The sequence below is a fragment of the Suricata suricatta genome, chromosome X, assembly GCF_006229205.1.
Source record: "Suricata suricatta isolate VVHF042 chromosome X, meerkat_22Aug2017_6uvM2_HiC, whole genome shotgun sequence".
Taxonomy (NCBI): Eukaryota; Metazoa; Chordata; class Mammalia; order Carnivora; family Herpestidae; genus Suricata; species Suricata suricatta.
Window position 1 is genome coordinate 22,809,023 of NC_043717.1, and position 24,205 is coordinate 22,833,227.

At 34.5% G+C, this 24,205-nt stretch overlaps 1 pseudogene; it reads right to left on the reverse strand.

Moving 5' to 3' along the window:
* Nucleotides 1–1,441: 1,441 nt before the first annotated feature.
* LOC115283355 lies at nt 1,442–18,237 on the reverse strand (annotated as a pseudogene).
* Between the last annotated feature and the right edge of the window lie 5,968 nt (nt 18,238–24,205).

Sequence of the window (24,205 nt, forward strand, 5' to 3'; positions counted from 1 at the left end):
ATAAGGTAAAATTTCACAGGTTTCTGGAATTAGTATGTGGGTTTCTTTAGGGATTATTATTCTGCCTACCCTGCTTAGGTTTCCACCATAAGGTGCATTAGGCTTTTCAGTCTAAGGGGGAACTCTCTGCCTCTTTATTTTTATATTTTAAAATTTTAGTTCATTCACATAAAGTGCAGTATTGGCTTTAGGAGTAGAATTGAGTGATTCATTACTTACATGCAACATTAGTACTCATTACAAGTGCCCTCCTTAAGACTCTCACACATCTGCCTCTTTAAAAATATGTAGAGGCGCCTGGGTGGCTCAGTCGATTAAGCGACCGGCTTCGGCTCAGGTCATGATCTCACAGTTCCTGGGTTCGAACCCTGTGTCGGGCTCTGTGCTGACAGCTAGCTCAGAGCCTGGAGCCTGTCTTCAGATCGTGTGTTTCCTTCTCTCTCTGACCCTCCCCTACTCATGCTGTCTCTCTCTCTCTCAAATAAAAATTAGAAAAATTTAAAAAGATGTAAATTGTCTTCCAAAAATAAATCTGAATTCTTGTATCTCAAATTTATTATCCACAGAAATATTCAGATTTATTATCTCAAATTTATTATCAAATTTATTATTTGCAGAAATATTCAGATCTATAAATCATTTTATCTGTAACTCAATTTCAGCTCATATTGCCTCTTGAATGGATTCCAATAAATAGTATCCTGTGACCCCTAATACCGTCTAGACTACCAGCATACTCTTAAAGAACCTAAATTACCTTCCTTTGCCTTGTGTTTTACATATCTGTGCAGTATCCGATCCTACTGCCACCTAGAAGAATACACTTTGGCCCAGATTTTTATCTCCTTATGTCTGGCCCAATGTTTTATATATAGAAAGTGCTCAATAATAACATTAGCATGATCTTATTTAAAATTACAGTATACTACAGGGCTACATTGATTTAAGACATGTGTTGAAGGATTCAGCTGCCGGCAAACTATACCTGAAAGTCTCCTGAAGTTTTCCATTGGTAGATTTTTTTTCTGATCTTAGCAGACATCTTTTGTTTTTGCAATCAAAATCATGGCTAGGTTGGATAGATCAGGTAATTCTGAGTATCTCATGCAATGTATCTTGTCCTTCTTTGTATATTCATTAATTGCATCCATATTAAGTGAGAAGCACTGTGCCAAATATTAGGAGGGAGATAAAGATGTGTATGTGAGGTGGTAAGCTCTCAGGAAGATCTGTTCCAGTGTGACTTTCCAAATACACAACTGTAGAACTTTAGCCTTAAGTGTGTTCTGAAACTAGAAGCCATTAATACAGTATCTGACTGAACCCACCTTCCTAACTATACTAAAAATGTTTTTGTGAGGCCAGTGAGAAGTTTATATATGTCAAGATAGTTCTTTAGAAATCTTGTTTGATTTGATATTTATGAGAAATGAAGTAGCCGTCAGAAGGCATGTTCCTTTGCTGCTGTAAGGTCGTCATCCAAGTAGGGATCTGACTCAGCATTGCTTTTGATGGAGAACTGCTCAGTAGCATGGGAGCCAGCACAGCTTTCTCTAAAGATAATCAGTACAGTGGTATTCTCATGATGCTTGCAATATGAGTCAAAAGTGGAGGAAATTAAATGCCCTCACACTCAAATATCTATTCAAGCTTGGGAATATGTCATTTCATGTGGTGCTGACAAATAAATCACTGTTGCCCCAAACTTCATAATTATCTCTGTCAGTCACTTTTTTCTTTCTCTGTTAAAGAACAACTTTTTATTCTTTACATTCAAGGATAAGTTGTAATTGTGGTACCATTTTCATTTGAAAGCATATATTAAGGTACTTAAGAATATTAACAGATATATATTCAAATAATGAAGCCTTAGATAATGAAAACATACTTTTGAATAACCATATTGGCTTTCTGATAATCAGTGAGTAATAACTGTACTGGTATTTGTGTACTATTTTGCATATAATAGCAATGACTCAGATGTATTTGCATTCCTGTAAACATATGGATGTATCAAAAATTACATTTACTTGTAAGTAATTTGAATTGGTAAGACTCTAAATTGAGTGACATAGATTTAATATAGCTTGACATTTGAATTTCAACTTTTCTCAGTACTGATACTGTGTTCCATCATGGGGGAAAAAAAACCTCAGAGAAATGCTGAAAGAGAATGAGTTGCATATATACAGGCACAAATCACCAGTCGTAAACTGTCACCAGAATCAACATTGAAATTTATTGGCTTAAATTTTTTCCGTATGCTCAAGAATGTGCATTGTTCAGTAAGTAAAATCATATGTGGTTTGTCAGATGCAAAAATACATTAGTTATGTCCATTCACTTCTTAAACAATATTCATATTATTTTGGCTAGCTCTGTGTGGTTGAGGTATTTCACATGGGAATATGAGACACAGGGAACTTAGAGTAAACTCTAAGAATAATCATAGGTAAGCTAGTATATGAACTTTAATTTATGCCTTCTTAGTAGTTTAAAGAGATTTAATCTAGTTAAGAATTACTTACCGAATAGGTACTTCAGATCAGTTCTCACCCGAAAGTACAAAGATAAAAGAAAACAATAAGTTCTCTGCTGTCAGAAAACTTACGGGGTGAAGGGAGCTACGGACAATAAAAGAAACTTGCTACTCAGAGGACAAATTCTTTCAAAGGCATTGTGTGCTTACTGTGACTGTAAAATTACGTCAGAGGAGCTTTGAACTTTTTTAATGTTTATTTTTGGGAAAGAGTGCATATGGGGCAGGGACAGAGAGGGAAGGAGACAGAGACTCTGAATCAGGCTCTCTATGGTCAGTCAGTACAAAGGCTGATGTGGGGCTCAATTGGGAGCTCGAACCCACGAACCATGAGATCATGACCTGAGCAGAAGTCACATGTTCAACTGACTGAGCCACCCAGGTGCCCCTGTCAGAGGAGCTTTTAATCTGGATTACCTTTTTGATAAGAAGGAATATCACTTAATTTCTAAACCTCAAGTGTATGTGCTATTTAATAAATAATCATGGGCTATATGTAAGATACGCAGTGTGTGTATGTGTATTTGACAGTATATTTTGTACATATACATTGTACCTGAAACATTACATTGTAAATTGTTGACTGCTACTGCTAGTACCTGGAGTATTCACGTTTTAGCATCCCCGAACTGTTGAGAAGCTGACTTAACTTTTGAGATGAACCATAATTTATGGGACTCTGCCATTCCCTTATAACAAAGATGTCCTGATTATTGTGATTATCTGGCACACAGTCAATACCTCATTGCAGGGTGGCCTTTATGGGAAGATTACATCATATTTTAAGATTTGACATTACCAAGACACATTCACAAGGTCATGGAGCCAAATTGTTCAAGGGAGTAACTCAGGTCCTTCTACAACACTCTACCAGGAGCAACAGTACTCTTGAGTCCAGATACGATGTTGCTCTTGTAGGCATGGGTATTTCAGCCCTATTAGTAGTGGAAACAAGCACACCTTCATCTTGGTGGTAGAGCAGGAGGGAGAGAGAGCTGGTATATTTTGCATGACAAATTTCTTTGCATATTCCGGTGGTTTGAGAGGTAGCCCAATTATAAGAAGCAGATCTGTGGTCCTAAATTTGCTGAGATCATTAATTATCTGTGTAAATGTTGGAGAAGAGCAGTGTGGATAATTAAATTGAATTTATTTGGACACAGGCCGTTTTTACATTGGCTGTTCAAGTTGCTATTTGTGCAAAATAAAAAATCACTAATTAGGATACTTTCTAAGATTTTTACATGCATCTTATTTTCATTTTATGTAGAAATATATTTCAAGCATAAATGTTTTATTTAGCTACATATTTTCAATTATATGACCTCCACTTGCCTAAATTCCTAAATATTTACATTATCTGAAAACCTTAATCTCATTTTTAATTAGTTTTATAAGCTGAAACAATAAGAACTATATATAGCAAAATTTGTTGGCTTTTTATTCATTAGCCTAATCAAGATTAGACTCAGACTAACTTGAGTTTTTACTCATTACAAAATATCAGTGATGGGACCAAAAATAGACTATTTCCAAATAACACATTTAAGATGAAACAGGAAGAGATTTTTCACATAGGCTATAAAAAGGTTTTCTTCTGACTTGATGAGTTTATTTTCTCATTCATATGAAGAACCCCCACGTGTCTTGATCTTTTTTTCTGAAATTTGAACAATTAAATTTTACCTTCATGTACAGTGGCTTTGAAGAGGATTTATAGTATGTGGTAGCTATTTGTACATTTAATTAACTTTTCCTGTCAACAGTATTGAAAAATTTTATTCATTTATTAGTACTTGCAGCAAAGATGAAGTTAGAGAAGTAATTAAGATGTGGGTTGTTTTGCTCTCCTACAAATATTGAATATCATTAACATTTTAGTATCTCTTCTGTTAGCTTAATTAAGAGTTGAATTATTTTAAGCACCAGTTGTATGCTTTAGTAATTCCAAAAGTTTAATCTACCTATAAAATGCATTTTTCTTTTCATGTTCTGCCTCACAATGTTTTCCTTAATAACATCTTCATGTGTACAGCTTGTTTCTCTTTGATACTCTAATTTTGCAAAGGGCCTGAGAGTTTCCATGTTTATATATCTTCACCAGTTCATTCTTCTCTTTTTGGCTGTGACTAGATCGTAGATTGGTTTGCACACTTACCAATTATTTTGTTGCTTTAAAAGTGGCATCTCGGTTTTATTGTTCTGAATTGAGAGACTGACTTGGAATTAGTTATTCCAGACCACTAGCCAATGAGTTCACACAAGATCAGTCAAGTTCAGCATTTAGTGTGAGGAAATTAAATGTGAACTAGCACCTTTAAATAAGATTCTAGTATCTGAACATCACTTCTTACAAACATTATTTCCCAGCACAGCGAAATATCTAATAAAATATTGCCTGTTAATTGATGCTTTTTTTTCAAGTAGTTTTTCTAGTATAACACTTTACTAGCACTGTAAAATACTTAAGAATGTAAAAAGCCTCTTTCCATATGTCTTCTAAAGAAGTGTCTTTTCAAATCCTTTGCCCGTTTTTAAATTAGGTTGACTTGAAAGATTATTTAGTGTGTTCTAGATAGTAGTCCTTTATCACGAATGTTTTACATATATTTTCTCTGAGTAGGTGGGTTGTCTTTCTACTTGATGGTGTCCCTTAAAGAATATATGATTTTAATTTTGGTGGTGTCCAATTTCTCTATTTTTTCTTGTTCAGGTGTGCATGCATGTGTGTGTGTGTGCATGCGTGTGTGTGCATGCGTGTGTGTATGTGAGAAACCATTTCCTAGCCCAGTGCTTTGAAGATTTACACCTGTATTTTCCATTATGAATTTTATGGTTTTAGCTTTTACATTTATGTGTTTTATGTACTTGCAGTTAACTTTTGTACGTGATGTGAGCTAGGAATGCAACCTCCTTCTTTTGCGTGTCGCTATCCTGTTATTCTTGGATCATTTGTTGAAAAGACTATTTTGTTTTTTCATTGAATTTTCTTGGCATCCTTGTTACAAATAAATTAACTATAAATCTGAGGGTTTATGTTAGTATTCTTGTTTCCCTTCCATTAATCTGAATGTTTATTCTTATGCCAGTACCACACTCTGTTGATTATTGTAGATTTCCAGTGTAATTTTCCATTTGAATTTTAGGCACAATTTGTCAATTTCTGTAAAAAAAGAAAGCTAAGATTTTGATTGGGATTGTTTTGAATCTGTAGGTTACATGTAGGTTTCCATTTGAATTTTAGGCACAATTTGTCAATTTCTGTAAAAAAAGAAAGCTAAGATTTTGATTGGGATTGTTTTGAATCTGTAGGTTACATGGGGAAGTATTGTCATTTTGACAATGTTAAATCTTCTGATCTATGAACATTGGCTATGTTCACATTTTTTAAGGTTTCTTTAATTTCTTTCAACAATACTTTGCACTTTTCAGTATGTAAGTCTTGCAATTCCTTTGTGAAGTTTATTTCTAAGTGTTTTATTAATTTCCATAATATTGTAATTGGGATTGTAAAATTTCATTTTCAGGTTGTTCATTACATGTGTATAGAATTTAAATTGGGAAGCTCCTGTATGGCTCTGTTGTTTAAATGCCTGTCTTTGGCTCAAGTCATGGTAACACAGTTCATGAGTTCAAGCCCCATGTCGGGCTCTGTGCTGACATCTCAGATCCTGGAGCCTGCTTCCAATTCTGTGTCTCCCTCTCTCTGCCCCTCCCTTGCTCACAAAAATTAATAAACATTATAAAGAATTTAAATTGGTTCTTGTATATTGATCTCGAGTCCTGAACCCTTGCTGAACTTGCTTATTATTTCTATTAGGTTTTCCCGTGTGTGAAGATGTCTTCAGATTTTCTTATATAAAATTTTATGTTTTCTACAAATTGGGATAGTTTTCTTATTTCTTTCCATTCTGGGTGCCTTTTAGTTCATTTTCTTGCCTAATTTTCTTACCTGAAATCTATGTTACAATGTTGAATAGAAATTGCTAGAGTGTAAATTCTTGTCACATTTCAGATCAAAGGGAAAGCATCTAGTCCTTTAATAAGATGTTAGCTTTGAGCTTCTCATAGGTGTTTTTTGTTTGGTTGAAGTAGTATCCTTCTTTTCCTAAATCATTGAAATTTTTATCATGGAAGATATTGGATTAAAAAAAGTTTTTCTTTATCAATTGAGGCAATCATGTGATTTTGGTTCTTTATTAATATGGTGGGTTTTTTTTTTAGTGGTGTATAATTATTTTTATATGCTACTGGATTTGATTTTGTATTATTTTCTGAGGTTGTTTGCATATATATTTGTAAGAGATACTGATCAGTAGCTTTCATTTGTTAGGATATCTTTGTCATATTTTAGTATTAGAGCAATCAGGGTATCCGAATTAAATGGGAAGTTGAGCACCTGGGTGGCTCAGTCAGTTAAGGGGCACACTTGGGCTCACTTCATGATCTCAAGGTTTGTGAGTTTGAGCCCCATGTCTGACTCTGTGCTAACAGTTCAGAGCCTGGAGCCTGATTCGGATTCTGTGTCTCCCTCTCTCTGTGTCCCTTACCTGCTCTTACTTTCTCTGTGTCAAAAATAGACCAAAAAAAAAAAAAAAAGAAAGAAAGAAAAAGAAAAAGAAAGAAAAAAGAAATTGGAAGTTTTTAATCCTTTTCTATTTTTTTTAAGAGTCTATAAAGGATTAGTGTTCATTTTTCATTAAATACATGGCAGAGTTTATCAGTGTGCCTGAGAACTTCTTTGTGGAAAGTTTTGAATTATTAATTCAATATGTTTATCTGTCAGAACTTTTACGCTTAAACTTTCTATCTTGAGTTAGAACTTTGCTTCAGTCTGGCTGTTTTCTCCTCCACTCTTTGTGCTATACTTTCATACAAATTACCTTCTTATTTCTTATGAGCCTATCACCACATTTTTGCAGTTAATGCATTATGCAGCTTTTGTTTAAATGAAATGGGAGAAGAAGAGTATGACCAGCAAAAATGCACTTAAACTCTCCATTATACTTAACCATGTACCTATCTTTATTGGTGGGCCTTTAGTTCTTCATGTGGATTTGAATTATTATCTGATGTCCTTTTATTTTATTCTTGTTGAGCAGGTCTCCTAGTGACAAGTTATTTCAGTTTTTATTTATCTGAAACTCTGTTGATTTCTTCTTTATTTTTGTAGGATCATTTGCTGGATATAGAAGTTTTGTTAGTTTTCTTTTATTTTTGGCACTTTGAATATTTCATCTCATTGCCTTCTCATTTATTTGATTTCTGATGAGAAAGCTGTTAAACTGGCTTACACTTCTTTCTTTGTGGTAGTCATTTTTCACTTGCTACTTTCAGAGTTCTTTTTTTCTCCTTTTGAATTTTGGCAGTTTTACTAACAAGTGTGTAGGTGTAGATATCTTTAAGCATACTATTTTTGTAATTTGTTGACATTATTTGATATATAAATTAATGTTTTTCATCTAATTTCAAAGTAGTTAGCCATTATTTTTGAAAATATTCTGCTGAAATCTCTGCTTGTTTAGTCAGCTTTAACTAGCTTTTTGGTCAGCTAGTTATTGGACAGAAATTTTTTTTTAAAAAATGCCTCGAGCTAGTAGGTCTCCAAATCTTTGCCCAGTGGTCTTTTGTATTGAAGCGTACTTTCAGCACTGTGGCATTTGACAGCTCTCCCTTAGCCTTTACTTACTGCTTATTCAGAACCTTAAGTCATGGAGAGGTGAGAGACGAGGGCTCTCCCAGGCCTTTTCTAGGCATGCACACAGACCTGCACATACACATGGCCAGTTAATTCCCCAGAAATATTTTATGGCTTCTCAAAGTTGCCCATGGCCATCTTATTCTCCACATTTTACGGTTAAGTGTTTTGTCTGCCTTCTGGTTTGTCTCATCTTGTTTCACCACCTGATGAATGTGAGATATTTAGCAGTTGCTACTGATTATTTTTGCAAAATACCCTAGGGATAGTATTGTCTTCACTGAGCAAGTTATGAGTTAGGTCAAAAAAAGAAAAATCCTTGAATGTAGCTTTTTATAGGCGCTTCAAGACCCATGAAATAGTGATAGTTTTTGAGGTTGAGCTTCCTCTTTCACTGACTAGTAAGCTACTTTTTTTTTTTAAGGCTACCAAAGAACTGGGAAGAGGGAAATGGGAATCGAGAAAGTTAAAATGCCATAGAGCTCACAGAACTTGGCTCAAGTCATTTTTCTTGAATAAATACTCTTCAGATTGTTGCTAGACTTCGGCTAAATTTCAGAGGATGGAAAAAAGTTGATTTGGACAATTTTTTCCAATAGAATCCAGTGGATTTCTAGAGGTTGATATTTTGTCATTCAGGAGGTGCTTCTCATTTGAATATTTTTATTTTCTTAATGACTCAATATTTTCAGCAATTTTATCCTATGTGATTAAAAAATTTAATAGTGGTTGCAGAATTTTTTTTGTAAATTGAAGTACATTGATATACTGTTAAAAGCTTAAGATATTTTATTTGAAGAGCTACATGTGCTGATTGTTGTCTTGTACTTAATACATCTTAACATAAAGATTTGCAATTTATTTAAATGCTCTTTTCAGAATCCTGTTAAGATAGTTACTCATTTGGTCATGAAAGCTGTTTCCTTGCAAAATTACACATCTGTTGTCACTCAGTAAAAATGAACTAGAAATGGAAGATCTGAGAGAAACAATGTTCCAGTTTCATATGAACCTAAAAGGTCTAAATCAGAAATATTTTGGATAACATAACTTACTTGTGACCATTATTGCATAATATAATGAGATTTAGGAACATTTTGTTTCTGTGGATTCAAGTATTTATAATTTTGAAAATCCATTTAAGCTAATATTGTTTGTGTTTTTGGAAAATGCAGCCAGTATTTAATGGAATAATCACATTTTATTTTGTATTTTTTTAGAAACTTGATCAACCTTATTAGTAATTAGGAAAATAAAAACTAAAAACAAAGATACCATTTAATACACATAAGAATGGCAACATTTTTTTATATTTACATCTGATTTTATTGTCACAAGCCTACAAAATGGAAACACACAGAAAAAGTCTCAACCATTCCCGATCCTATGTGCACAGGTTGGAAAATTCCAGTAACGATCAGGTTCCATGTAGGCAAGTTCCATAACTACTGTACTATGTTTGTTGATTACACATGTCAAGAAATCAGACATTTTTTCTCCTGATCATTCTAGAGCTGAACAGCTTTCTGTTGTGGGAATATTTTGCTTTCTGCATTTGTTTTGTTCAGGTTAGGACAGGAGTCAACATGAAAATGATTTCTCATAACCACCTATTCAGCCTATCAAAATTTTGTGAGCTTGGGATGCAGTTCAGCAATTCATCTGTATGTGAGAATAACATTCGGCCAGTAATGTGAAGACTCAAGGGAGCATGATTTTGTTAATCAGTGTATGGTCTGGGGGTTAGGATATTAGTAATAAGAGAGTCCTTTGTAAGCCCCTCAACCTTCCACAGCCTTAATGTCCTGTTTTCTTTGTGTGTAGAAGCATTAGCAGAATTGTCAGAGACAAGTTGACTAAAATTCCTCAATTGATGTTTTTAGAAAAGGAACTTTAGCAATATCCAGGAATAGCAATGGGAACTTAATAGCAGTTCAAACTGCATTTTTTTTCTTTTTACCTTTTACCCCGTTCACCCATGTTTATACCCTCTACCACTTCCCTCTGGCAACCACCCATTTATGAAAAATTTTTTAAAAAAAGATTTCTCATTTTAGAGACATCATACAATATTTGTCTTTGACTTACTTAGATCCATCCATGTTGTCATAGATGGCATGAATTCATTCTTTTAGTAGCAGTGTAATGTTCAATTGTGTGTAGCTTTATTTTTTAATCATGTCATCCACAGTTTTGTTATTCATCCATTGATGGCTGTTGAGATTGTTTCTGTTGTTTCCCTTGGCTATTGTAAACAATGCTGTATTGAAAGTGGGCATGCATATAACTTTTTAAGTTCTTGTTTTTGTTTTCTTTGGATAAATACCCAAAAGTGGAATTACTGGATTGTGTATTAGTTGTATTTTTATTTTTTTTAGTAACTTCTAAACCACAAACTCCATTCTTCCTGTAAAATGCATTTATGTTAATCCGGGCATCAGGATATTTTTTTAAAGTAGGCTCCATGCCCAACATGGGGCTTGAACTCAGGACACCGAGTTCAAGAGTCTCATGCTCTACTTACTGAGCCAGCCAGGTGTTACATGTTAAGTGACGAATCACTAAATTGTACTTAAAACCAATACTACATTATATGTTAACTAACTTAAATTTAAATAAAAACTTGGAAAAAAACCAAATAAATGAAAAAATGAAATGCATTTATGTTAATTTCAAATTGGTGTTTTCAGCAAGTATTTAATGCATTAATCACCTTCTAATTTCTTGTATTAAGATGAAGTTTTCTAACTATGAAGTGTAGATCTTAAGTAAATGTTATTTAATTTTACTAACTATACTATTTACATCCTAATCAATAGATATGACTCCACATCTTTCTCTCATGTCCCTTCCAGGCACATCCTGGTTACCAAAGGTAACCTATATTCTGAGTTCTATTACTATTGATGAATTTCCACTCTGATTGAACTTTATATAAATAGAATTATACAGTTGCTAATCTTCTATTGTCTGGCTTCTTTTGCTTACTGTAGTGTTCAGTAAATTATTCCATGCTGTTGTGTATGTCAGTTCACTTATTTTTTTTTTGTTTTAGTTTTTCCACATAAATACTACATTGTATTATTCTCTTGGGATGCAAGTTTTCTTTGTGGGGAAGGGTTTCATGTTTGGGTGTATAATAAAGAAAATCCTGGCTATGATTTTGCAGATGGGACATGGAGTGGAAACAGAAGGCATACTTAGAATTCTGTAAAAAGTTGATAAATGTGTTCATTACATATATATATATATATATATATATACACACGTACACGCTACATGTCTAATAATAATAGTGATAATAGTGGCAATTAACATTTGTTTCTGAGTTCACTTGTGCTAGGCCCTTGCCTAAATACTGGAAACATTTTACCCTACTTACTCCTCACAGATTTCTATCAAGTAGGAAGAGTATGTAGTTACCTCTGATGAGTAAAGTGAAAATTTTAGAGGATAAGCAATTTGCCTAATATACACCTAGTGAGTTGTCTGTTGGGGATTTGAATTCTGTTCCTTGCATTGTAAAACATTATTCTACGATTGTTGTTTGCTAATGCTTAATATGCAAGTGGGATGTACACACACGCACTCATGCACATGCCCCTATACTACAACGTAGACAGTTTATGTAAAGATTAGCCAAATGCACCACCATGTAGAGATTACTTCCTCTTCTGATGATAATGTGAATCAGGAGTCACAAATATACTTCATTGGAAGAAGCCAGTCAGATGTGTACTGTCTGGCCTACAAAATGTTTAGAATGTATATTCTGTTTGTAGCCAACATTTTAAAATGAGGATATTACACATTAAGTAGTTGATTTCTGGTATGTTCCAGGAAATCATGTTATCTGAAAACCTTGATCACGGTCAGCTCTGTGATCTGGAGCTGACTCTCAGCTACCTCCCTTGGGACTACAGCCAGGCCCCAGAAGCTTATGTATGCTTCCTTTAGAGAAACATGAAATTTTTGCATCTTGACTTAGTTTCTCAAGGAAGCACTCTGGAGAACAGTATGGAGGTTCCTCAAAAATCTATCCATAGAACTCCCTTATGACCCAGCAGTAGCACTGCTAGGGATTTACCCAAAGGATAGAGAAGTGCTGATGTATAGGGGCACATGTACCCCAATGTTGATAGTAGCACTTTCTACAATAGCCAAATCATGGAAAGAGCCTAAATGTCCATCACCTGATGAATGGATCAAGAAGATGTGGTATATATATACACAATGGAGTACTACATGGCAATGAGAAAGAATGAAATGTGGCCATTTGTAGGAAAGTGGATGGACCTTGAGGGTGTCATGCTAAGCGAAATAAGTCAGGCGGAGAAGGACAGATACCATATGTTTGTACTCATAGGTGTAACAGGAGAAACCTAACAGAGCACCATAGGGAGGGGAAAGGGGAAAGAGAGTTAGAGAGAGAGAGAGAGAGAGAGGGATGCAAATCATGACAGACTATTGAATACTGAAAATGAACGGAGGGCTGAAGTGGGAGGGGTAGGGGGTAGGGGATGATGGTCATGGAGGGGGCCACTTGCGGGGAGAAGCACTGGGTGTTATATGGAAACCAATTTGACAATAAACTATTATAAATTAAAAAATAAAATAAATAATTTCAACAGGCTATTCCAGGCTCAGTGAGGAGAGAACACCACTCAAGGAAGGAAGGACACTTGGTGCATGAGCTAAAGGAATGGGAATTAGGCAGGAATAACATGAATCAGCCAGAGACCCGGATAGAGAAGAGCAGTATGCCAGACTGTGAGTCCTGGCTTCAGTGTCTTAGGAAATGTCATATTTTCATTGCATAGGAATGGCACAGAGTTTTAATTTTGTAACAGGAAAATTGTAGCCTAAAAATTGCTAATTGCAGAAAATGTCATTCAGTTGTAGTTATTTGAACTGAACAGATGGTTGAAACTTATCAAATTGCCATTTTTGTAGGTCAAAAGGAATGAAGTTTCAACCAGTATGTATAGTTTGACCTTAAAAGTTTGCTGGTAGCACTTTACTTTAAATGAGTCACTTATTAAATATGTCATTTGTATTATAAAGTTCATTTATATTTTATGAACCAGGATAAGGAAACCAGTACAAATAATATACTAAAATACCTCCTCATTTGTTGTTTTCTTTAAATTTTATTTAAATCTTTAAAATATTTACTTATATTTATTTTTGAAATGTTGAATTTCCATAATACTTATTAGGATATTTATGAAATACATCGAGATGGTATTTTAGTGTGTTAGGGAGAGTCCATTTGAATTATATAAACAACTAATACTGTTAACTAAAAATAGAAGCTCCCCTTTGTAATGTTGATACTTAAAAGACAAAATTATGTGGATGAACATACGTAAGCTTCAGAGAGCTTTTCTTGTACTAGGCATTTAGCTGTCTTGCAACTGTTAATCAGCACAGGCCTTAAAACAGCTGCTATCAGATTAATTAGAGGGAATCCAGGAAATAATTCAACTGAATGTAGCATTCATGTAAGTGTGTTGAAAGCAATTAAGAGTAACTATAGTCATTACTGAGACTTCCAGGAAGTATGCCAAAGGGCTCGAAAGTTATAAAATGCCTTCCCAGTTTGTGTGTGTGTGTGTGTGTGTGTGTGTGTGTAATAAAATCTGATTTATATGTATGACCTAAGGACACACTAATAGAAATTAAAAATAAGTAAAATTGAAATTATTTGTTTGAATTATGGGATAATAACACCTTTCTTTGGAGCTGAGGTACTGAGAGGAAAATAGGCCTTTTAAACTGGTTTAGAAGGAAAAGAGTTTATTTGATGATGCTATGCAAAGTATTAAAATATAATAGATGAATTATGTTTCTTTTTTATTATTAAGTTTTATAGCTAGTGCAAGGCTTCAAGTACAGGAAAGTAGTGTTTCACCAAGGTTGCATAATTACGAGTTGGAAACTCAACAAAATGTCTTCCCAAAGAGTTTAAGTCCTTAAGAAGCTTTGCTCTTTGCCCATGGCACACCTACGGTACCTGGCTGCTGTGTGATCTGTCTCATCACTGTTAGCACCACTACCCTCAGCGGCAAAGTCTGCTGGTCTAGCACCTCATCTCCATTCTACCTTCTGTAGGTCTCTTGACTACTTTACTGAGTGACAGTATTTCACCCAAAACGAAGCAGTAGGAAAATTATGTTACTGTCTTTAACCAATTTTGCCTTGGTTGGATCCTGAAAGAAAGGAAGGAAGGAAGAAAAGAAAAGAAACACTGAGGAAGAGAGGGGGTGGGGGACAGGGAATGTAGATTTAAAAGAGTAAGTAATAATTCTTTCTTAGTAAGAGTACAAGTTGAACTCAGGTTAATTTATTTTTGAGAATGGATGTTTGGTGTGTAATTACATCTTTCTTTTGTGTTACATAGTCTTTTAAATTTGTTTCCATGTCTCTTCCAAAGTATGAGCTGGAAAGAGGAGACGGATGAACTCCCCATTTTTAAAGTTTTGGCCACACTTTTCAAAAGAGGCATAAAGTAGGAATAAAAGATTTACTCGTAATTCCATAGACTTACTTTTTAATGTATTTTGTGAATGTTTGTTTTAAGGAAAAACTATAGTTTGGGAACAACTGAAATTAGAGTGTTAAGGTGGGACAAAAGACAGATGGGAAATGTTCTTCTTGTTTCTTTATGTCCTACTTTTCAGAGGTAGGGTGATGATAGTTTCTGGGGGTGAGGGGGCAGTAGGAGAGGGCTGATGGATCCTATAGCACTGTTCTTGGACAGAGTGCTAGCACTTTTAGTGGAATATCACGTCACTATTTGAGACCTCTATTTTGATTAATAGGCCTTTGGTTTACTGAACATCTATTTCACCCACATTTGATCCTTCTTTCCTTCAGGCTCCAATACCTAGGCCCACTGCCACTGTGTCCTCTCCCACTTACTAACACTGCATACCACCTTCGTGTTATAGTCCCCATATCTCACTCCTTGCAGATTCTGATAATTTTTTCATTGAGTTTGAATGTTCTCTCACCAATGAAGATGGCACACACTACTCTTTCTCAAACTTGTATTTTCTAGGTGTTACTGTCTTCCTCAAATTATCAGCTATAGATGATGTATCTTCAGGTAATCATGGATACCTCTTTTTAGTTCCACTTCATCACTGGAAACACATACCCTGGAATCACTCTAGGAAGAATTATTTATTTCCACACAATTAGTTGTTGTGTGGAAGTGAAGAGAAAAAAACATCTTAAGAAGAGATAACATACCACAGAACAGTAGCTTCCAAAACTGGAAGGGGTCTTAGAATCCATCTAATGTATGCCTTTCATTTGAGAGTTGTAGAAATAGAACCCAGAGGGCTTGGCACATCTGGTAAGCAATGGAGTGTATGTTTTTGACAGTAAGTAAATGAAATTAAGTCTTGTAATTCCCTATCCAGTATACTTTCCAACACTACACAAAATCTAATCCTTGGGTATTTGAACAACTTGAAGAGACATGAGAGATCATATTTTGACAGCTGGAAATAATGGGAAGTAAAAGGGGTAACTAGTCCCCAAACAAGAAATAGATAAAGCAGAGGTGCAGAGAAGAGAAATGAGTGTGGTCCATTTATGAAAGAGCATAAAGTTTAGTACAATATATAGTGCCAAGGCTGGGTGAAAAAGCCTTAGTAAAGGAAGTAAAGGGGGAGTACATTTCTGTAAAAGAAAAAAAGTGAGAAGCAATAATAAATTTTTCTCTGCTTTTTATTATTACCATGAGTTGGCAATTCCAAATAATGCTAGTGGTAAATACTTCCCCTTGAAAAAAAGTTATTCTTATTCGAAATACCAAATAATTGCTGAAGTTATGGCTGATGTTCAATAATATATATATTTAAGCTTCAAGTTAATGCATATTTATTACTTAAATACTTGACTAAGCCTGGAATTCTATTTGGAAGTCTATGTGAAGAATTCCTGGTTGTATAGTATATATAGTTAAGAGTATATATAGTTATAGTTAGTGTATACACTATACACTATGTATGAATTGATGTTTCCAGTCTATATAGTACTATATAACTGTGCACTTAAGCAGTATATTTGAAATAAGCCTAATTAGGTCACAGATTATAAAGGTGAGGTAAGTTACCTTATTCTATCTTGTTATTCTCTGTGATGACTTTAGATTTTATATGTGCTTAAGGTTTAAAACAGTGAAACACAATACAAACCAGGTGGATTTTTTTTGATAAATGCAAATTTTAGGTCATAAATGAAATATGGTAGTGAATTTTTAATAATTCCAAAAATTTAAATTTAATGTTATATGTTAGCATGTATACTAGACAATGGTAGGCAAACTAGATTGTATCTAAGTGAAAATATGCTTAGAAGTAAAATGAATATACTCCTATATAATCTTACATTTATGACAGTATAAAACTGTTGTAATTCTTAAAAATTAAACACATTTCATTATTAAGAAGGACCTAAAATATTGCTATGAAGTAGTAGTTAATATATAAGAGCAAAACATAATTAGAAGCAGTTTTGAAATGAGATTTTAAAATAATACCTACTTTTAATTATACACAGTAGCAAATTGTATATAAGGCTTTTTATTGAATAGCTGTAGTGTTCAAGACATTGAGCAAGTCCATGTTGACAATGAGAGCTAGAAGCCACTTCTAAAAACCAAGCTGAGACAAAATTGATCTGTATATTGTTTAACTTATGATTTTTTAATGGGGAAATATTTTATTTTGTTTTATTTACATTGCATATTTCAGTGACTTGTCCTCATGAGGGTGATTCAGGTTGTAAGTTTTACCCAAAGAGATCTGAGATAATGTATTCATTTGGAAAAAGGAGGAAGAAATATCATTTACCTTCATTAAATAGTCTCTGAAAAGACCCACAAAGTAAAAGCACGTTCAGAAAATATAGTAGAGTTTAAAATTGTGAAATATTTTCTCATAGGTGTGCTTTGAGAGAAAAGAAAAGATACACAAATTAAGGAAGGGCCAGTTACGTTTTTTGCACCACGGTGATATTAGATATTGGAGCCCTAGTTTTTTATCACTTGAAGATGACTAATGAATACAGAATTCTAAAACAGTAGTAAGTCTGAAAGCAACTTATTTAGATGTAAGTTTCACAGAATACATTTTAAACTTAATATCTTAAAATAATACTGTACTCACAGAGTTACAAAAATATTTAGAGTTCCTTTGTTTTTTTCACCTATTTCCCCATTGCTGATAACATTTTACATAACTGTCATCCATTATCATAACCGGGAAACTCACACTGGTGCCAAACTATTACCTCCTTACGGACCATATTCAGATTTCATGAGCAAACACACTGTTTTAGCACTAAAGCTTTTCAAGTATTTAAAAATAATCTGTTGAGAAATCTTTTTTTTTTCTGCTTTTACTTTTATTTGCATGTATTTTGTGCAGAATTTACTCCTGGGCCATAAGTTTTGTTTCCTCAGTTTCTTCTGGTATATATTTTTCTTCTGTGCAAGTTCCTCTTGTGGTTTAGGAACAATCTGCTCTTTTTCAGTGAGGATCATCTCCATGTGGCAGGGAGAGCTCATGTATGGGTTAATCCAACCAGGAGCCCTGTAAGTTCTATGCCGCATCTTGGGGGCTTTGTTCACCTGGATGTGCTCAATGGCCAGAGAATCTACATCTAAACCCTTAAGTTCAGCATTACTCTCTGCATTTTTAAGCATGTGCAGTAAAAATTTACCACTCTTTTTGGTCCACCGACCCTGTGTCCAGCCCCACTGTTTGGCCTGGGCACACCTACCAACTCCACCCTTGTAGTGTCAGAACGGCACACACTGCTTCTGCAGAGTGACATCTTTAAGATACTTGGTGGCTTTTCGGATATGCATACCCTTGATGGTCTGGGCAGTTTCACGGGTGTTCTTAAAGTGAACATGAATATTTGAACCTCTTGGTTTGCATGATTTTGCCGGGTTTTCCGGGTCAAGTGAATAGCGAACCATTTTCAGAGATCACCTCAGGTCGCTATGGGAGGAGGAAGAGTGGTGGCTCCTGGAAGAATTCATGTCAAGAACTCTTACTTTTAATTATATTAGAAAAAACACTTAATGAATTGAGTTTGCTTCATTATAAGTGAATATGTATTTCTTTATTGCTCTCTGACTCTGAGATGTCACATCTTTGGACCTCATCACTTTTTTCCATATTTTAGGAAGGCTTAAGCTGCTGTGTCCATGTTGTACTTCCTGATGGGGTTACCACCAGGACTGAAACCGTTGGAAGCTAGAATGAGACAGAAACAGTAATAGTAGGAGCTTTGGGTAAAGCTTAGGTTATGTTTCCCCTACTCTACTTCTTAGCATAGCATAGCACCTAATTTACAATGGAAATGCAGTTTATGTGTGTTCTTGTATAGTAGCGTTGTTTATGAGGAAAACTACTTCACCATAACATTACAAACACTGAATATTAGGTCTTGAATGTGTACAGATGATTTTGGAGGAAAATAATTTTCAGTGTAATATGAAAAATATTGTCAGTGTTTGTCAAAGTGTGACTACTTGAATATTCTATTATCCTAAGCTTGAAAGAAAGTTATAAATCTTTTTGAAATGTCTTTTTCAATTTTTACTGTAGTGAAGTATGCAATACTTAATATTCCAGTAGTCTACCATTAGATACATTTATACTTATTATATTATCCACAAAACTTTTTATGACTAGGAGGTTGAGAACTTCTTATAAATACTATACCATAGCACATAACTTAACAGGATAATTTACATTTAAAAATCCAACTCACAGACTACACTCATCACCTAGAATTGTGCATTACACATTAAAAATTCGGAAGCACACAAACCCATTTTAGTTAATGACAAAGCTTTTTAGTGCAGAAATAAAGTTTGTAGAAGAAAAAGTTAAACAATATACATTTTTTATTGTTGTAGAATATTACTAAGAATGCTTTGCCTAAAAGTAGTTCATAAATGGAGAAAAACTTAGGATCATAAAATCCTGTTACTGGTGTAAATTAGAAAGGAAATGATGGTAAAGTAGAAAATCATCATATAAATGGTGGTTCTCCATCTTTGGTGCATACCATAATTGCCTGGGGAGCAATTTTGGAATGTATGAGCCAAAACCTGTAAGGGATTTTATCTAAAACACAATAAATAAAACACATTTTTTTTAGGACAGACAAAGGGCAAGTATGGTATCACTGATTGGTGTGTTGTGTATTTTTTTTCCAGGACTGGTTTCTAGATTAGTTAGATGATTTTAAATTTAACTACTTATTTCAATTAAGATTATTAGGAATATGGAAATAAAATAACATATAGTGGTGTAGTGATAAGATTTAGCTAAATTCTGAGTTCTAGACATAGCAGTAATCCATGTGACTTAAAAGTGGATAATGTGGGGGGAAATGTAATGACCTGGTTTCTTCAAACTTTTTTTAGCTGATAGTATAACCTTAATGCTTAATCTAGTTTGTCAGCACTCTCATGGTCTTTATCACTACTTAGAAGGATTTTGAAGCTGGTCTACTGCAATTTGGAATCTCCTATATTTATCTAAGGTCTTCAAGGGTAAATAAATTATGCTTTGTTATTTGAGGCAAGTGTGGAGCCTACAGCTGAAGTAATTACCAGAGGAGTTGGGTAGGTGTTATGGTGTGAATGTAACTAATAGTCTTAAAGGTTATGTAACATTAGTTTTTATTACCTTTATTTTATGAGCTATCCAACGAGTATTAAGAAATATAGTGCAATGGAAAAAAGTACAGGCATTGATGTTAGGTAGCTCTTTGTTCTAATGCAGGCACATTTTAGTTTTGATCTTCAGCAAGTTACCAAACCTTTGAACCTCCTATGGTTCCAGCAAGAAATTAAAATGCCTCCCAAAACAGTCTAACACTTTGCACACTATCAGCAAATGATCCATTCTCTTTTCCCCTAATTATGATACTAGACAATTGCTTTTTTTAGATGTTTGTTTATTTTGAGAGGGAGAAAAGGAGAGAGTGAGAGCAAGCAGGGAAAGGCCAGAGGGAGAGGGAGGAAGAGAATCCCAAGCAGGACCTGTGCTGTCAGTGCAGAGCCATGATGTGGGGCTCAGTTTTACAAACCACAAGATCATGACCTGAGCTAAAGTCAAGAGATAGAGCCACCAACTGAGCCACCCAGGTGTCCCTAAGGCAATTAATTTTAATCATACATGTTGAATTTTGCCTATTGAGGACACTCATTCAGTATTTGATGAATGAATGAAATCATGGATTAAATTTTCTGTATTATAAAACTGTCTTTCTCTCACTCAGTATAAAATGTTGGAAGTGTTAATTGATACAGAATAAGTGTAGTAATTTATGTGGTGATAATAAGGATTATTGAGATAAGGTTCCAAGGTAAGTTATAGAATTTTATTCGGCTGAACTTACATAATAGGGCTATTTGGGGGGGGAGAATCATACAGTATAAGTATAATTCTGTTAAAAGATTCTGATATATTTGTGTTGAAATCTCAAGATTGATTCTGAATTATACATATAAAAGGTTTTAACAGTAAAGACATGGGTTATGAGAAGAGCAAGGAATAGAATGTATTAATTTACCATGTTTTGTTCTTTTTTTTAGCTCAGGTAATTCTATGTTATGTTTATGGATAGTGGAAATAAAATGTTTACTTTTTTCTATACAGTTTCAAGGGTCTGGGGATCAGCATAGTTTTTGGTCTTAGAATTTCTTAGAGGGCTTGAAGTATCTTTTATACCCATGGAAGAGATATATGCAAGGAAATTCATAGCTATTTGGGAACATTTTCTCATATAATTAACTGAAATTAGAAAGATAGGTGAATCTGTAAAAAAAAAATACCTTAAATGTCTGAAGTACCATCCATTAAAGCACTGTTGTTATTGCATGTGCTAGCTGTCACACATATGGCTTGTTCCTATTGTTACTTCAGTGGTCAGTATACTTGTTGCTAGATTGGCTCTTTAGTGAATCATTTATTATTGATTTTTTTATAACTTGAATCTTCTGGTTTTCTAAAAACAATGATAGCACCTTAAATTTCTATTTATCTTTGGAGTTTAAAGAAGCATTTTAGGGGCACCTGGGTGGCTCAGTCAAACAGCCGACTTCCCTCAGGTCATGATCTCATGGTTTGTGGTTTCAAGCCCCACATCGGGCTGTGTGCTGACAGCTCAGGGCCTGGAGCCTGTTTCAGATTTTGTGTGTCCTTCTCTCTCTGCCCTTCCCCTGCTTATGCTCGGTCTCTGTCTCTCAAAAATATATAAACATTAAAAAATAAAGAAGCATATTAATTAATTAAAATTAATTGTGGGAATTAATACAGAGTCAAATTTTACTTTTTTCCCCATATCTTGCCTTGTCATAAACACTAAATGTTGATGGCAAGAACAAGGGGATTAGAACATGAAAACACAAGATATTCAGCGTACTATGTTGGTGATGCATGCCTTATTTGAGTTTCAACTGTTTTATCCTTATGGTGAAAGTTTTGTCAGGCAACGTGTATGGGAAGCTTGCTATTTGAAAATCAATAGTTTGATTTCTTCACTGGATTGTTTTAGTAGCCTTTTATCTGGTCTCCTGGCTTTCACTGTTGATCATTTACCTGTCTGAGTCTGTGATCTCATCTCCTGACACTTCCCCTCTTGCTTCAACCTTAGTAACCATACCCTGTCTCTTGCATCTTTCTCCCGCCATTTGTGATATATTTTCGTTTCCTTCCTTCAAGAAGTAGAATTTACCTTTATACCTATTGAATTGTGTCTGGCCTTGTGATTTGTTTGGATTAATAGAATATGGTAAAACTGACATCATGGCTTTCCTAACCTTAAGACTCAAGAGAATGTGAATGTTTCCATTTGTTCTCTTAGAAATCTGCTGCTCCAGATGATGAGAGGCATGTGGCTTGGTTACACCAGCCAACAGGTAGCCAACTGTGAGATATAAGTAAGATTTTACTAGTAGACCAACAGACCCTCTAGCTTACCTGTTGTGGGTCACTTCTTAACTTTGGATTGTTAGAATTTTTCTTGGAGGTTAACTTCCACAGAGTTGCCTATGAATCTTTAGGTCTCATGAGGAAGAATATTTCATTACAAAAGAGTATTTTCTCTAAATAATTCATCTTCCCATAGACAGTTTGGTTTTTTAGGATTAAATATTTTTATGTTTGGAAATGTAACTTAAACTGGCTACATTGAGGAAAAACTGTATTATTTGGCTGAGATACAGTGTTTCCCTGAGAAAAGAGAGATGTAGTTTTGATTGAAATTGTGTTAAGGCATCATCTACAGTTTGATAGCATTTAAGTATTGAATCTTTCATACCACAGTTCTTGAAAAATGCTATGATTCTCACTTTAAGATTGTATGTGTCTTGATTAATTTTGAAAGTGAAGACGAATAAACGATATAAAAGATGTTCTGTTGATGTGTATCCTACAGTCAAAATTCACAGACTTACAGAAGTCAACCTTGGTGAATTTAAAGATGACCAGAGGTCACATGACTTAAAATAATCTAGCTCTATCAGATTAAATGATGGTTATTCAGGATCTCTACATCTCTTGGTTAAATCAGGATTTCACCAAGAGAATACAGAGTACTTTTGGTTTGATTACTGTTCTTTTAAAACAGAAAGAATTGAATTTTTAAAGGAGAGTTTTAGGTCAGGGTGCTTGAGTGGTTAAACATCAGACTTCAGCTCAAGTCATGATCTCACAGTTCATGAGTTCAAGCCCAACATTGGGCTCTGTGCTGACTACTCAGAGCCTGGAGCCTGATTCAGATTCTGTGTCTCCCTTTCTGTCTGTCCCTCCCCCACTCATGCTCTGTCTCTCTCTCTCTCTCTCTCTCAAAAATAAATTTAAAAAAACAGTAAAGATTTTAAAAAAGAACAGTCTTAGATCAAAAGCAAAATTAAGAACAAGGGACAGAGTTCCATATATCCCCTGTCCCCACACATGCATAGCCTCTCCCATTATCGTTGTCTCACCATAGTGGTGAATTTTTTTTTTACAATTGATGATCCTATATAATGCCTCAAAATCACACAGAGTTTATAGTTTATATCACGGTCCACTCTTGGTTTTGTACATTCTCTGGGTTTGAACAAATGGATAATGACATATATCGATCATTAAAGTATCATACAGATTATCTTCACTTCTCTAGAAATCCTGTGTTCCTTATTCTTCCCCTTCCCCAGCCCCTTGTAACTACTGATCTTTTATTATCTTCATAGATTTGCCTTCTCAAGAATGCCATATATGTAGAATCAAACAGTATGTAGACTTTTCATATTGGCTCTTTCCACTTGGTAATATGCATTTATGATTCCTCCATGACTTACCATAGCTTGATAGCTCATTTATTTTTAGTGGTGAATAATATTCTTTTATCTGGTTGTACTGGTTTATTAATCTATTAATGTTGGTTTCTTCCAAGCTTGGGCAGTTATGTGTGAAACTGCCGTAAAGATCATTGTGTAGGGTTTTGTATGGACGTAAATTTACAGCTTCTTTGGGTAAACAACAACCTGCATAATTGCTGAACTGTATGGCAAGAGTATACTTAGTTCGGTAATAAAGTGTCAAACTGCCTGCTATTACAAACTGCTGTACCATTTTGTATTCCTCCCATCAGTGAATGAGAGTTCCTTTTGCTCCCTATTCTATCACTTGATATGTCAGTATTCCAGATTTTGGCCATTCTCATAGGTGTGTAGTAGTATCTCATTGTTGTTTTATTTTGCATTTCTTTGAGACCTGTGATGTGAAGCATCTTTTCACATGCTTATTTGTCATTTGTATGTCTTCTTTGGTGAGGTGCATTAATGTACTGTTTATGTTTAAATCACTGATTTTCATGAAGCTAATGGCAACTTTTGAAACATCTACCAAATGCTTAAATTTAAAATCCAAGCAGCAATT